This window comes from Sorex araneus, chromosome 11 (genome assembly GCF_027595985.1).
Source record: "Sorex araneus isolate mSorAra2 chromosome 11, mSorAra2.pri, whole genome shotgun sequence".
In the NCBI taxonomy this organism is placed as follows: Eukaryota; Metazoa; Chordata; class Mammalia; order Eulipotyphla; family Soricidae; genus Sorex; species Sorex araneus.
Genome location: NC_073312.1, coordinates 26,353,659 through 26,366,576, shown reverse-complemented (window position 1 = coordinate 26,366,576; position 12,918 = coordinate 26,353,659). Strand labels below are relative to the sequence as shown.

The 12,918-nt window shown below is 56.5% G+C and overlaps 1 long non-coding RNA gene across 1 annotated transcript in view; it reads right to left on the bottom strand.

Moving 5' to 3' along the window:
- Nucleotides 1–7,123: 7,123 nt before the first annotated feature.
- LOC129399318 (uncharacterized) overlaps nt 7,124–12,918 on the bottom strand; it is a 55,081-nt gene continuing 49,286 nt past the window's right edge. The window contains exons 2-3 of the long non-coding RNA XR_008627044.1: nt 7,970–8,083; nt 7,124–7,324 (exon numbers count right to left, since the gene is read on the bottom strand). This is a non-coding gene — a long non-coding RNA (uncharacterized LOC129399318). The remainder of the gene's footprint in view (nt 7,325–7,969; nt 8,084–12,918) is intronic.

Genomic DNA, 12,918 nt, shown 5'->3' with positions numbered 1-12,918 from the left:
TTGTGTACATGTATGAGAGTGTATGTGTGAATGTGTCTTGGTGTGTGTGAATGTGGCCTAGTGTGCATGAGTGTCTGAGTGGGCGTGTGTGTATGGGGGAGGGGGGTGGCGGGGTTGTTCTCCGGCTTCAGTGTCCCTGTCTGCAGGAGCAAAGGGAGCCCCTGTGCTGGGGGTGCCGGGTGGGAGGGGGGCGGACAGAGGTGCCCGAGCAGGGCTGGGCCGGGCCCGTCCTCCCGTCCCGACGCCCCCGGGGCACTGTCCTCTACATCCGAGCTTGGCTGCAGCGGGGGCAGATGAAAAGGAGGAGAAACTGTTGGATAAAAAGAAATTTGAAAAAAAAAAAGTAAGTGAAATATTCAAACTGGAAAGTGATATTATAGAAACTGCAGCCCACGGCTCAGTGCATTCAAATTTATTCAAACTCGGCGCCTGACAGTGATGGATGCAGCAGCTTCTCCCACAATATGGAGAAGGCGCGGGGGCATTTAGGACTGCGGGTCCCCTCCGGGAGGGTGGGGGCCCACACCACCTCCTGCGCTTTGCTCCTCCTAAATGGCAGCGAGGTTCTGGTCCTGCCCCTCTGCGCTGTAGAGCCCCCCGTCACTGCCCGCACAGTCTCCGCGATCCTGGGGCGTGATTTCCAGGGGTTGGGCCCAGGCCAGAGGTCACAGGCTGTGGGCCTGAGTGATCTTCGGCAGGAGGACAAACGTGGCCAGATCTGTGCGGGGACGTGGGACCAGGATGTCTCTTACATCGACAGGAGAGCTCGGCTGTGTGGTGCCAGGAACTAGCAGGCACCTGACACGTCCCCAGGCGGGCTGACTGGGCGATTCCGAGTCAGATAAATTCGCTCACCGGGTTGGCAGCTGCTCCATGTAGGAAAGGGACAGGAGAGCTCAGGGCACGAGGTGATGGGAGTATCCCCAAATGCCAAGCCCATCTCCTGCCTCCTCGCAGTCAGCTGGCAGAGTGAGAGACGCGCCCGATGTCGTCTATGGGTCTCCGTGGCTTCACTGCCAGCCCAGGCCTGGGAAGGGCCTGGATCCGGCTCTGGGTGTCCTCAGTGCAACCCGCAAACCATCCTGAGCATCTCCCGCACCCGCCACAGGTGAGGCACTTCCTCCAGGAGGGGTTTCCTGTGCCACACTCAGCTGCCAACTCTGTCTTCTCTCCTCAAGTCGCTCCCCCGCTTACAAACCTTCAATGGCTCCCCATTGCCTACTAAATAAAGCACAAACTCTAGATTCGGATGTTCACGGCCCTTCTCCCTCTCAGCCCTTCCTCCAAGCTTCCCTCTCCCTCTCCTTCACGCTACCTCTGCCAGTCAGACAGACCCTCACACGCTCCCACCCAGCCCCCTGCACCGCTTCCTGGTCGCCTCAGCCCAGGCAGGCCTCCTGCCTTGTCACCCAGGCCTGGCACTCCCTAATTAACCCTCCACCGGCTTCACTTTGAGCACAGCCGTCTGTGCCCGTACCTGGCTTTGCCAGGGCCTGCCCTCTGCTCTTGCATGCATTAAATGTCTTTTCTATCCAGACGGGGACACTTGTTTCCCATGAGTGCTGGGCTGCCGCAGGACTGAATCTTAACTGTGAGTCCCGTCCACACCCTGAGACTCAGGAAACACTTGTTGAAGAAGCACCCAGGAGTGACAAACCAGATCACACAATGACCAGGGCCCAAACAGGCTGGGACCTGGCAGAGGCGCCCACACTTGGCTCTTCTGCATCTCCCCCTCTGGACAGTAGTCGCCTGAGAGTCCCCTGAGGTGACTCCTGGCCTCCTACTGACCAGGGCAAGCTGGATGCCTCATGTGTGTTGCGTGACTGACAGGTGAGAGGCACACCCCTGCTCCCTCCCACCTCCAATAGAGGGGCTTGGCAGAACTCAGTCCCCCCACTCTTCTGCAGGGCCACCACAGAGCACCCCCTGCCGGCTCCTGAGAACCAGCTCTGGGCTGGCCTGGGTGTGGGCTGCGGGGTAGGGGGTGCTTCGAGAGCAGCCCTCTGGTTTCCTTGCTCCTGGGAGATGGGATTCATCTTGCATGACTCTCAGACCACGAGGCTCAAGGGGTCTTCGCAATAAAGCAGAAGGGCCCGTGATGGGCGAGGGGTCAGTGGGGGTAGGGGAGAGGGTGCAAAGCCCTTCTCTGAAGCTGCCCTGAAATACCACTGAATCCAGAAGAGGCTTCTGTCTCCGGTTGGTTGGTTGGTTGGTTGGTTATTTGGGGGCCACACCTGGAAGTGCTCAGGGATCAGTCCTGGCAGGGTCAGGGTATCACACAGGATATGCGGGGATCAAACACAGATTGGCCATGTGCAAGGCAAGCGCCTTCCTGTACTATTGCTCCAGCATAGAAGAGGCTCTTTGATTGCGGTCCCCTGCCCTGGGTGTCCTGGGAAGGCGTGCCCGCGACAGCAAATGCAGGCAGTGCTGCAGGGCCCAGCTGGCTGGACAGGAAGGTCAGCAGTGGAAGTTAGCAGTGCCTGAGCCCCTGTGGAGCAAAGCAACATCCTGCTCAAGCATTAAGTGAGCATCTACTTCCCTCAGCACTACCTCCTGTCCTCTGCCCCTCTTTCCTCAGTCATTGAGGACAGGGCACTGGCGGTCCTGGTGCAGGTGGCCCAAGTGACTTGTGTGAGAGCCCCCAGTGCCTTGAGGACAGAGCGGGCCCCTGCCCTAAACTCAGTGCTGGCTCAGGGGAGGCCTGGTCAGGGCCCTCCCTCCTTCCCCAGCCACCAGCCCATGGAGGGGTGCAGACAGGGGCTCCTGGGGAGGGGCTTAGTAGAGGCTGGGGGATCTTGGACGGTCCCTCAGTGCACTAACGGGGCCCCTGGACTCTGAGTTGTCACTCCTTTTCCTTCCATCCACCTTGGGAATGAGGTCAAGTGCAGAAGAGGCAGCGGTTGACCAGCCACTGCTTCCTTAAGGGCTCTTGGCAGACCTGGCTTTGGCCCCCTCCAGGAGGAGCGAATCTGGGATGCTCAGGAAGGGCCCCTGGACCCCGGCCCTCCCCGCCCAGCCCTCCCCACAAGGCCCCGCGAAGCAGCGCGCTAAACTCCGGGAGATTTACAGCGGGCGGCTGGGCGGCGCGGGCCGGCCGCCGGTGAGATATCTCCAAACAGCGCACTAACCACTTTCCATTTTATACCTCACCAGCTTTATAGCATCTTAAGGATTTCTGTGCACGGCTGGCTTCCCGCCCAGGGAAAAAACCCAGCCTTGTAAATAAATACTAAATATATATGAACAGAGACGACAGCGAGAGACGCGGGGGCGGGGGCAGGCGTGGGGGGGGGTTGCGCGGGGTGGGGGTGGGTAGCAGCCCAGGGCCCCACCACCACGGAGGGGGAGGAGTGGGGCGGGGCTCTCTTGGGGTGTCCGAGACAAAGGCGACAGGATAAAGTGCTTGACAGGCAGAACAAGGGAAACTGAGACAGCATCAGAGCTGCAAGTGTTGGCACAGATCTTGTCTAGGGTGTGTATGTGTGTGTGTGTTTGTGTGTGTGTGTGCGCACGCGCGCGTGCGTGGGGACACGCATGCGCAGGGTCAGGTTGGGGAGAAAGAGAAGCCTTTACCTCCACCCCCCCACCCACAATTTCTGAGAAACTGGGATCCAGAGATGGGCCACAGTGTGTGTGTGTGTGTGTGTGTGTGTGTGTGTGTGTGTGTGTGTGCATGTGCAGGGTTATTTGGGGAGAAAGAGAAGCCTTTAACCTCCACCACCACCACCCCTCCCACTCCCCCCACCTCGCGCACAATTTCTGAGCAACTGGAATCCAGAGATGGACCACAGTGTGTGTGTGTGTGTGTGTGTGTGTGTGTGTGTGTGTGTGTGTGTGTGTGAATGGGTGGGGATGCGTCCTGCTGTGCTCCAAGGGATGAGTTGGGACGAAGGCAGCAGGTGTGTGCAGGTGTGTGGTTGGGGTACTGGATGTGAGAACTACCCCAGGAGTTGTAGGGGGGCGGAGCGTGTCAGGGCCAGGGTGGGTGTGGGGGGCTCTATGGAGGGTGGCGAGGAGGCAAATGGGGTTCTGAGGTGTGTGCAGCTTTGGGAGTGGGCTGTGAAGGATGAGTAAAGCTTCCGTGATCGGATGCATTTGGGGTCTCAGGTCAGGGGTCTCCCGGGAGGGGTAGAAACAGGCTCCGGGAAGCCCAGATGGGCCTTCAAAGGAGTGTGTGCGGAATCCCAAGGCAGGCGTCTGTCGTGTGCTGGCGGCTGTCAGGGGCGGCTTCTGAGGTGCTACCGAGTGATTTGGAAACCACCTCCCCGTGCTCCCTTCCTGAGTCTTGCTAAGGGCTCTGGGGCCCCTTGGGGCCTGCCCTGGGGAGAGGGTCCCTTAGCGGATCGAAGCCCCCTTCTCCTCCTACCCCTGCTCTGATGCCTCTGACAGGAGCCAGAGTCAAACTGGGGGGCAAGAGGGACCAACCTCTCCCCTCACGAGGGTCCCAGCGATGGCTTTTCGTTCCCCCCTTGTCTTCGATATTAAGTATTCAAACCTCATTTACATCCTTATTTTTCAATTTGCTGCCACAGTAGTTTAATTTATTCGATATAATTTCTTTTTCTGAGGGGACATTAATCATTGCCCTGTGCTTTTGGGCGCCTGTGGGATCTCTGTGCGCGCCTGTGTGTGTGTGTGTGTGAGAGAGAGAGAGAGTGTGTGTGTGTGTGTACGCGTCTGCGTGTGGGCTGTGTGGATCTGGGGGTGCGCCCTGCTGCCGTGGGAGTCAGCCTACCCGTGCGTGCGGGCACCCTGGGGTGGCTGTGAATGTGCGGGTCTCTGTGGTGCTGGGAGAGTTGGGGTGGGTGAGGAGGCGTGAGGTGGGCCCCATAAATCAGACCCTCTTCTTCAGCAGCACCCTGGCCTGCCTGGGATGTCAGGAAGAGGGTGAAGTGCGCAGGGGGCCCAGGAGAAGGGATCTGGATGGCTTGAGGGTATCTCACTGCTCAGCTGCCTCCTCCCTGCCAGCCTCGCCTTCCTGAAACCTGTGTTCTTGAGACAGTTATATCAGGAAATGTTCTAGAATCCATAGTCCTCTGACAGAGGGGGGGCGGGGAGAGAGAGAGAGAGAGAGAGAGAGAGAGAGAGAGAGAGAGAGAGAGAGAGAGAGAGAGGGAGGCCCAGAGTGAGGTGGGGAAGGATTCAGAGACAGCCAAGGACCAGAAGAGCAAGGCAGGCCCTGGCAGGGGAGGAGAGAGGGGAGAGACATGGCGAGTGGCGGCAGAGGAGCGGGAGAGAGGGAGAAGTGAGCCAGCCGCGTCGTCTCAGCCCATAAAGTCCCTGGAATGAGAGGAAGGGGCGCGAGAGACTCTCGCCTGAGCTTGGGCCCAGTCACGGCTCAGTGCCAAGTGATGGGGGCCGGAGGGGGGCCGGGGCAGGGCTGCCGGGCTTCCAGGAGCTGAGATGAGTGAAGAGACTGGGGAGGGGGCCGTGGGGTGCCTGTTTGGAGGGAAGAGCCCGGAGGAAGGGCTGTGGTGTGGGGAGAGAGAAACGCTCCTCGCTGTGCCACCAGGTGCCGTTCAGGGGAAGGACTCCCAGGAAAACGTCCTGGGCAAGTTCAAGGGACGAGGCAGAGGAAGTTCTCCCAGGCCTCTCCCTCCCCACGCTCAGCACAGATGAGCAAATCCCCGACTTTGTGAGACATCCCAGGGGGTGCCCATGCCCCCCAGAGCCCTCCGTTTCCCTTCGTTGCCACACTCTCGGAATCTTCTCTCCCACCGCCAGCTGTGCCCCAAGTCCTGGAGGAGTCAGCCCAGGCGTTGGTCCTCGCTGTACTGTTGGCGGGCACTGCCCGCTCTCACCCATGCCGGCATGTCCTGTCCTCCACAGCCCTCCTGCTCTGCCCCCTGCCGGATACTCTCCAAATCAGAGATCTGGGAGCCCCTAGTGGGAGCGGGGAGCCCAGAGGGCAGGAGTCAGGTGGCTGGGGGACTGTCCCCACAGCAGTGAGGACGTGGAGGCCTGGGGCCTGCGTGTTGAGGGTCGGACTGGGACCCGGTGCCTAGGGTACCTTTGCCTGGCTTTGCTTCTGTGCTTAGGGGCACAGGGATCGTGCTCAGGATTCTTCCTGGTTCTGCGCTCAGGGATCATTCCTGCTGGGGCTCGGGGGACCCTAGGGGGTGACAGGGCTCGAACCCAGGCTGACAGCACTTGCTGCCACGTTGCCGCACTGTCACTCTGTTTCCCCAGAGGACTTCTGGATCTGGTCTTCGCCCCCTCCCACCTCAGATCCTTCTAGAGGGGAAAAGGGAGGCGCACTCGGGCCCGGGGACAGACTGGCTTTGGTCTGCTTCCCATTTCCTGCCTCTCGGAACGTGGCTCTGTTGCAAACGACCTTAGACTCACAGAATCAGCCTCCTCCAAATGCAGCCTGAGCTCAGAGGAGCAAACAGGCTTGCTGAGAAATTCTCAAACCCGGTCCAACACGGGAAGCCAGGGCAGCCGCCATTTCTGGGCCTTCCCTTCAATCACCTCGAGATCCTTGATTTGAAACGTTCCAAGGCCAACCCCTGTGACTCTGAGAGTGCGCACGTACCAGCACCAGAGGGCAGAGGTCACCCAGCACCTAGGGGTGCTGATGGAGTGTCTGCACTGGAAAGCTGAGATGGAAAGAGGTGGAGGGGTGAGGTGTGAGGGATGGACGGATGGGGGCAGCCTCAGCCCCCACCCCCACCCCATCTGCGTTGCTCCCCCTGGTTCCCGTCAACTCTTCCCGACCCCAGAAGTCAGCGTGTCTCTTTCCCTCCAGAGCTGGGCTTGGACATCAGGCCCAGACTCCATCAGACAAGCAGGTCACCCACTGGGGTCGGTGAGAACTGGGTGATGACGATGGTGGGGGGGGTGTCCCTGGGTATTTCAGGAGGGGGCAAGGGGACAGGCCTGGGGCCGAGGAGAAGGTAGTGCGTTCATTTGAATAATGGGCAAAATCAAATTAATTCTACATTAAATAGTTGTGAATAAAGGGTTGAAGTCAGCAGTTTCAAACTTGTTTTCCTTAATTACTTTCCGTGTTTAATGTCATTAAGAAGATTAAAAATTCATTAACAAGAGTACTAAAGTGGCAAATCAGGAAAGCGATCACTCCAGGTTAGAAACTGCGCTGAGGCCGCACTGCAGGGGGCATGGGTGGGGGTGGGGACACCAGAGGGCTGGGGACACACACTCACACTCACACACTTACACCCCAGCACGCAACACGACATAAGCACGCAGCCCGAGCCGAGCCGTGGACGGCCGCCCGCAGAGACAGTTCCCAGCCATCCACCCCAGACTTGTGTTTGGACGGAGCCCGGGTCAGCCTCCCGGCGTGGTCCCGCCTCTGGAAAAAGAAGAATTAAATATCAGATTTTGATGACCGGAGTATCCGTCCCGAATCCCATGTCAGCCAGCGTCTCCCTCCACATCTCCTCCTGGGCGCCCTTCTCTCCACTCCCACACCAAAGGGCTCTCTGGGGGCCAACCCGATCAGTTTCCTGGGAGGAGCTGCTGTCTTTCAGGCTTAATTATCCTGGAAAAGGATCCCTTTTGTCTCCTTAGCTAGTTGGGGAGGGGGGGCTGTGAGGTGGGAGGAGTCAAGTTTCCTGGAGGGGAGCCCAGAGACAAAAGGGTCACCTAGCGGGACAGCGTGAGGCAGGAACAGCTGGAGAAAGGGGACCCAGGATCCTGGACCTCAGACTAGGTCCCGACTGCACCCCCCCCATCCATCCCTCGCACCTCACCTTCTGACCTCACCCTGCCCTTTCTCCCCAATTCCTCACCCAGCCCCCTTCCTCCCAAATTCTAGATGTTATCCCCTCTCTAGCATCAACGCGCCCTGTCGCCTGGGCCACGGTCACCTGTCTGGCTGCATTTCCATCTTTCTCTCTGGGGCCCAGAGTCCGCGATGAGCCTTTGCTCACTCTGGCCGTGTTGGTGATTGCGGGTCTGAGTGTGTGTGTGGAGCTGGGTGTCTGTATGTGCCTACCGGCGCCAGCTGCAGCTTTCCTTGCGGGACGCTGTATCCATGAGGAAATAATCCCAGCAGCACAGCTGACAAGGTTCCCTAGGAAAACCCACCTCCGAAGATGAAGTTCCCCTCCTAGGAGAGAATTTGAGAAAAATGTAAACAGGTTCATACCCAAACCTGTTGGTGTGTTGAGAATGTCCGCAGTCTTGTTACAACGGCCCCCAAACAGAGCTCCCCAAATGCCTATCAGCTACCCAGGGAACAGGCAGAGGGGCCCATCCCTACCATGGAGTAGGACTTGGCCATAAAAGGGAATCGAGCAACAGATTCCCGCTGCAGAATGGATGGGTGCTGAAGATACTGTGTTGAGGGAAAGATGCCAGCCGCAAAAATCCACCCAGTTTAGGTGTTGAAATACTGTGTGACTGAAATCCAATCATGAACAGCTTTGTAATGGTCTATCTCACAGTGATTCAATAAAAGAAAAGTTAAAAATAATCCACCCATTTTAAATGATCCTGTTCATTGACAGGACTGGAGTGATAGCACAGCAGTTAGGGCATTTGCCTTGCACGCAGCCGACCTGGGTTCGATTCCTCCGTCCCTCTCAAAGAGCCCGGCAAGCTACCGAGAGTATCTCGCCCACATAGCAGAGCCTGGCAAGCTCCCTGTGGCATATTCGATATGCCAGAAACAGTAACAACAAGTCTCACAATGGAAATGTTACTGGTGCCCGCTGGAGCAAATCGATGAACAACGGGAGGACAGTGCTACAGTGCCGTGCTACATTTCATGTGAAAAGTCCAGAATAAGCAAATATATATATAAAAAAAATAGATGAGGATAACTTAGCTCTGGAGTGGAGGGAGAGAAGAATGTTGGGGGGGGGGACGGAAAAGTCAGGGGGAGTAGCCACTAATGGGAACAGAGTTTGGGGGAGAAGATTCAAATATTTAAATGTCTGTGGTGAACGACTAGCCAGTTCACTTTATTTTTTTTAAGTCTTGGGCTGTGGAGCTTCCTGGGGTGGTGCTCAGGGCCTGCTCCCAGCTTGGCCCCAGGGAGGTCGCTCCCTGTGGTGCTTAGAGCATGAAGGGCTGAGGATTGAGCTGGGGCCTCCTGCGTGCAGAACACATGCTCGCACCCTTTGGACCCTCCTGGGTCTCTAAACCCTTTAATTTATCTATGTATTTATGTTTTGGTTTTGAGGCCGCACTTATGGTACGTGAACTGTATCTCAACAAAGTTATTCATGGAGAAAGATGACAAAAGTTGTGTGGCCCCTCTCACCTGCCACAACCAAGCAGGTGTGACCCCCTCCATACGCACACACATATACACACTCATTGAAGTCACCGTAACAAAAGGAAGGGAAGGAGGAAATGTTACAATGTAAACATTTTCAAAGGAGGGTATGGCTGGATCAAACACAGACAAACAGCAGCAATCAGGACAAACCATGCTACCCAGCGAGTCAGGTCTGACCTGGGTGGGGGTACGCGCGGTGTCTGACTTCCCAACACTTCTCAGGCGTGTCAGTGTTCCCGTGTGACGGTGTGACGTGTGTGTGGTTAGTGGTCTGCAGCTATGCGGTCCTGCACATCTGTGTCCCGGCCCACCGTCTCTCCACCAGGAGTGTCTCTGCTGCCCCTCTGCTGGCTGGCGGGCGCTCTGCGTTTACCTGGGTGGCTGGAGTATCTGGGTGCCCCCCGGGGGTCTCTGAGCATCTGGGCCCATGGGGCCATGGGATTTCAGGGGCTTCTACATTCAGGCCTGGCCGGTCCCTGCTTGTGTAATGGGCCTCTGTGGGTGCTCGGGGCTCTCCTCCAGGGCCCGCTTATTATAAGTCTGAGCTCACGTGACTTCACCTCTGGGTAGCTGGGAGGTTTGTTAGGTTGTCTGCACAGCTCAGCTGTCCCTGCAGGAGTCTGCATCTAGGTGGCAGGGACCCCTGGACCTGTCCATCTGAGTCTGTGTCTGACCCCGTGGTGCTCAGAGCGTGCAGGGCTGAGGATTGGGCTGGGGTCTCAGGTTCCACACCCCTCTTCCACACACACCAGCCCTAGAAGGAGCCAGCCTCCCCACCCCCCAGCCCCCCCTGACAGCCGCGGAGAGAGCGTCACAGTAAATTCATGGCCGCCCGGCTGGGAAGCAGGAGGCTGCAATGGAAAGGAAGCGTGGATTTGCATATTGAATTAAAATTAAGAGCTAATTATGCAAATAAATTATGACATTTGGCAGGAGAATTTGCTTCAAGATCATTTATTACGTTCTTTTTATAACAGTGTGAGCATTTAACGGTCAAAGACAATATTTTAAGGGAAAATTAACGCAAGATTATTAACCTAAAAACAATTCCACGTTAATGAGATGGTGAGCTGGTCCCCCCCACACACCTGGGCAGGTCTCCGCCTGGGCTGGGAGGGCGAGTTCCCCTCCTTCCCTGCCTCCCTAGGGCTGCAGGGGGGAGGCTGGAAGGGTCCCCCAACACCCCCCCTTTTTTCCCCCTCAAAGGAAGAGTGCACCTCGGGGTTTGTTGCTACTCTACTGAGCTGAAACTTGCACCAGAGGCCTGGGCTGAGTCTGGGAGGCCACTGCTGAGCCCCCAGTGATGCAAACTGGGCCCCTCCCTCAGGAGGATGACACCCCTGCCTAGAATGCTCCCGTGCAGCAGGAATAGAATGTGGAATGCAGGAGTGAAGCAGGCGGGCTATTCTCCACCAAGATAGCTTCCACCCTTTCCTTCGCACAAGCTACAGGACCCTGGATTCCCAGCGTCCACCAGTTCCCGGGACCACCACCACTCTTAGCTCTGCCCTCTCTGGGTCTCCCGCTGTTCCTGGGTCATGCCTGGACCCTATCCTGTCAGCTGACTTGCCTTTGAGGGATGGTAAGGGACGGGGGGGGGGGGGGTTTCTAGTCTGGTTTTCTCTGGGACTTCTGTGTCACGTGCACGCCCGAGGAATGGCTGCTGGATGTCTCCTTCTGCCCTGTGTTGGGGGACACCTGTTCTACCCCCATCCTCTGCGGACTCTCCTAGGGCAGATCCCAGTCTGCATGAGGGCCCCATGGCCACTACTGGGTGAAATCTCCCCTTGCAGTCCCCGAAGGTCCCTGCCCCATCCTAGCACACTCATTGGAAGCAGTGTGCTGGGTCCTGCCCCTGTGGGCCACTCATTGCTCCCTCCTGGAGTGGCTGTGGCAGAGCTAAACTTTGGGCTCACTTGGCTCCAGATCCAGCAGGTCATGAAGGGGTGCAAAACTCTGCCAGGCACCACCAAGCAGGGGGCCAAGAAGACTGTGACTTTGCTCTCAAAAGTTGCTTCTGGGGCCGGAGCAATAGTACAATGGGTAGGGCGTGTGCCTTGCACTCAGCCAACCTGGATCAATCCCCAGCTTCCTATATGGTCTCCCAAGGACCACGAGGAGTGATTCCTGAGCATTGCCAGGTATGAGCCAAAAAGACAAAATAGAACAAAACAAAAACAAACAGAGTCTCTTTGAATCAAGAGTCCCAAGGATTTTTTTCTGTTCCCTGCACTGGGTGTCTACCCTTCTCCCCTTGCCCTGGGCCCCAAAGGCTGCTCAGGTGGCTCTTGGCTTTGATGGAAAGGGGTTGTATGAGATGAATGGGGAGCCGGTCCTGGGTCCTTCCAGCCCCTACCCGCCCTGGCAGGCAGTGTGTGCTGCCTGCATCTCCCTATCCCAGGCCACGGCGCGCCCCCTCCCCCACCTCTACATCCTCTCTCTCTCCCTCTCTCTCAACCCCCCGTTCTTTCTCCATGCTTCTCTGTCCATCTGCAGCACATGTTATCTATGGCTCCTCCAACTCCTCACCACAGTGCTGCGCCTTGCTCACACGTTTCCAAATTCCAGCCCAAAGCTATGCCATTTGTTGCTTTATGAAACCCTCCTGGGACAAGCCAGCCCAGTGTGTTCTAAGCTTCCTGTCAAAATTCTGGCTCACCCATAGCCAAATCATCTTCGTTTTCCTCATCTGTGAAACTGGAAGCCTGTAAGTCACAAGGGCACACAGGTGAGGCTCTCTTGTATGTGAGGGATTCTTTCCGATGACCAAGGCTGACCTTTCTAGGTCCTACATTTTACTACACAATCATAACACTCTATTATTTTGTTTGTATGTTTGTTTATTTGAGAGGTTTATTTTTCAGTCCAAAAATAGTCTTATCATTGGGGGCTGGAGTGATAGCACAGCAGGTAGGGCATTTGCCTTGCATGCGGCCAACCCGGCTTCGATTCCCAGCATCCCATATGGTCCCCTGAGCACCGCCAGGAGTCATTCCTGAGTGCAGAGCCAGGAGTAACCCCTGTGCATCACTGGGTGTGATCCAAAAAGAAAATAAATAAATAAATAAATAAAAATAAAACACTTTTATTTAAAAAATATAGTCATAATCTTTGAGAAAAGCTTCACACCATGCTCACACCCACAAGTTTTCACCAAAAATGTGCATAAGAAATAGGGGCTGGAGGGATAGCATAGCGGGTAGGGTGTTTGCCTTGCACGTGGCCAACCCGGCTTCGATTCCCAGCATCCCATATGGTCCCCCAGCACTGCCAGGAGTAATTTGTGAGTGCAGAGCCAGGAATAACCCCTGTGCATCGCTAGGTGTGACCCAAAAAGCAAAAAGAAAGAAAGAAAGAAAGAAAGAAAGAAAGAAAGAAAGAAAGAAAGAAAGAAAGAAAGAAAGAAAGAAAGAAAGAAAGAAAGAAAGAAAGAAAGAAAGAAAGAAAGAAGGGAGAAACTGGAGTAGAAATCAGACTGATGCCCACAGCATCACTGCTAGGAAGAAGGAGAACCGGCCTGGGCCACAGCCCCCACTGGGCCCTGCTGTCTCCCCCTTGCCCCTGGAGGCAGCCATCGGGCCGTGGCCTCTGCATTCACTGGGCTGTCAAGGAAGGAGCAGTGAAGGGACCTGTCCACAGTCACATCGTAAGGCCACAGC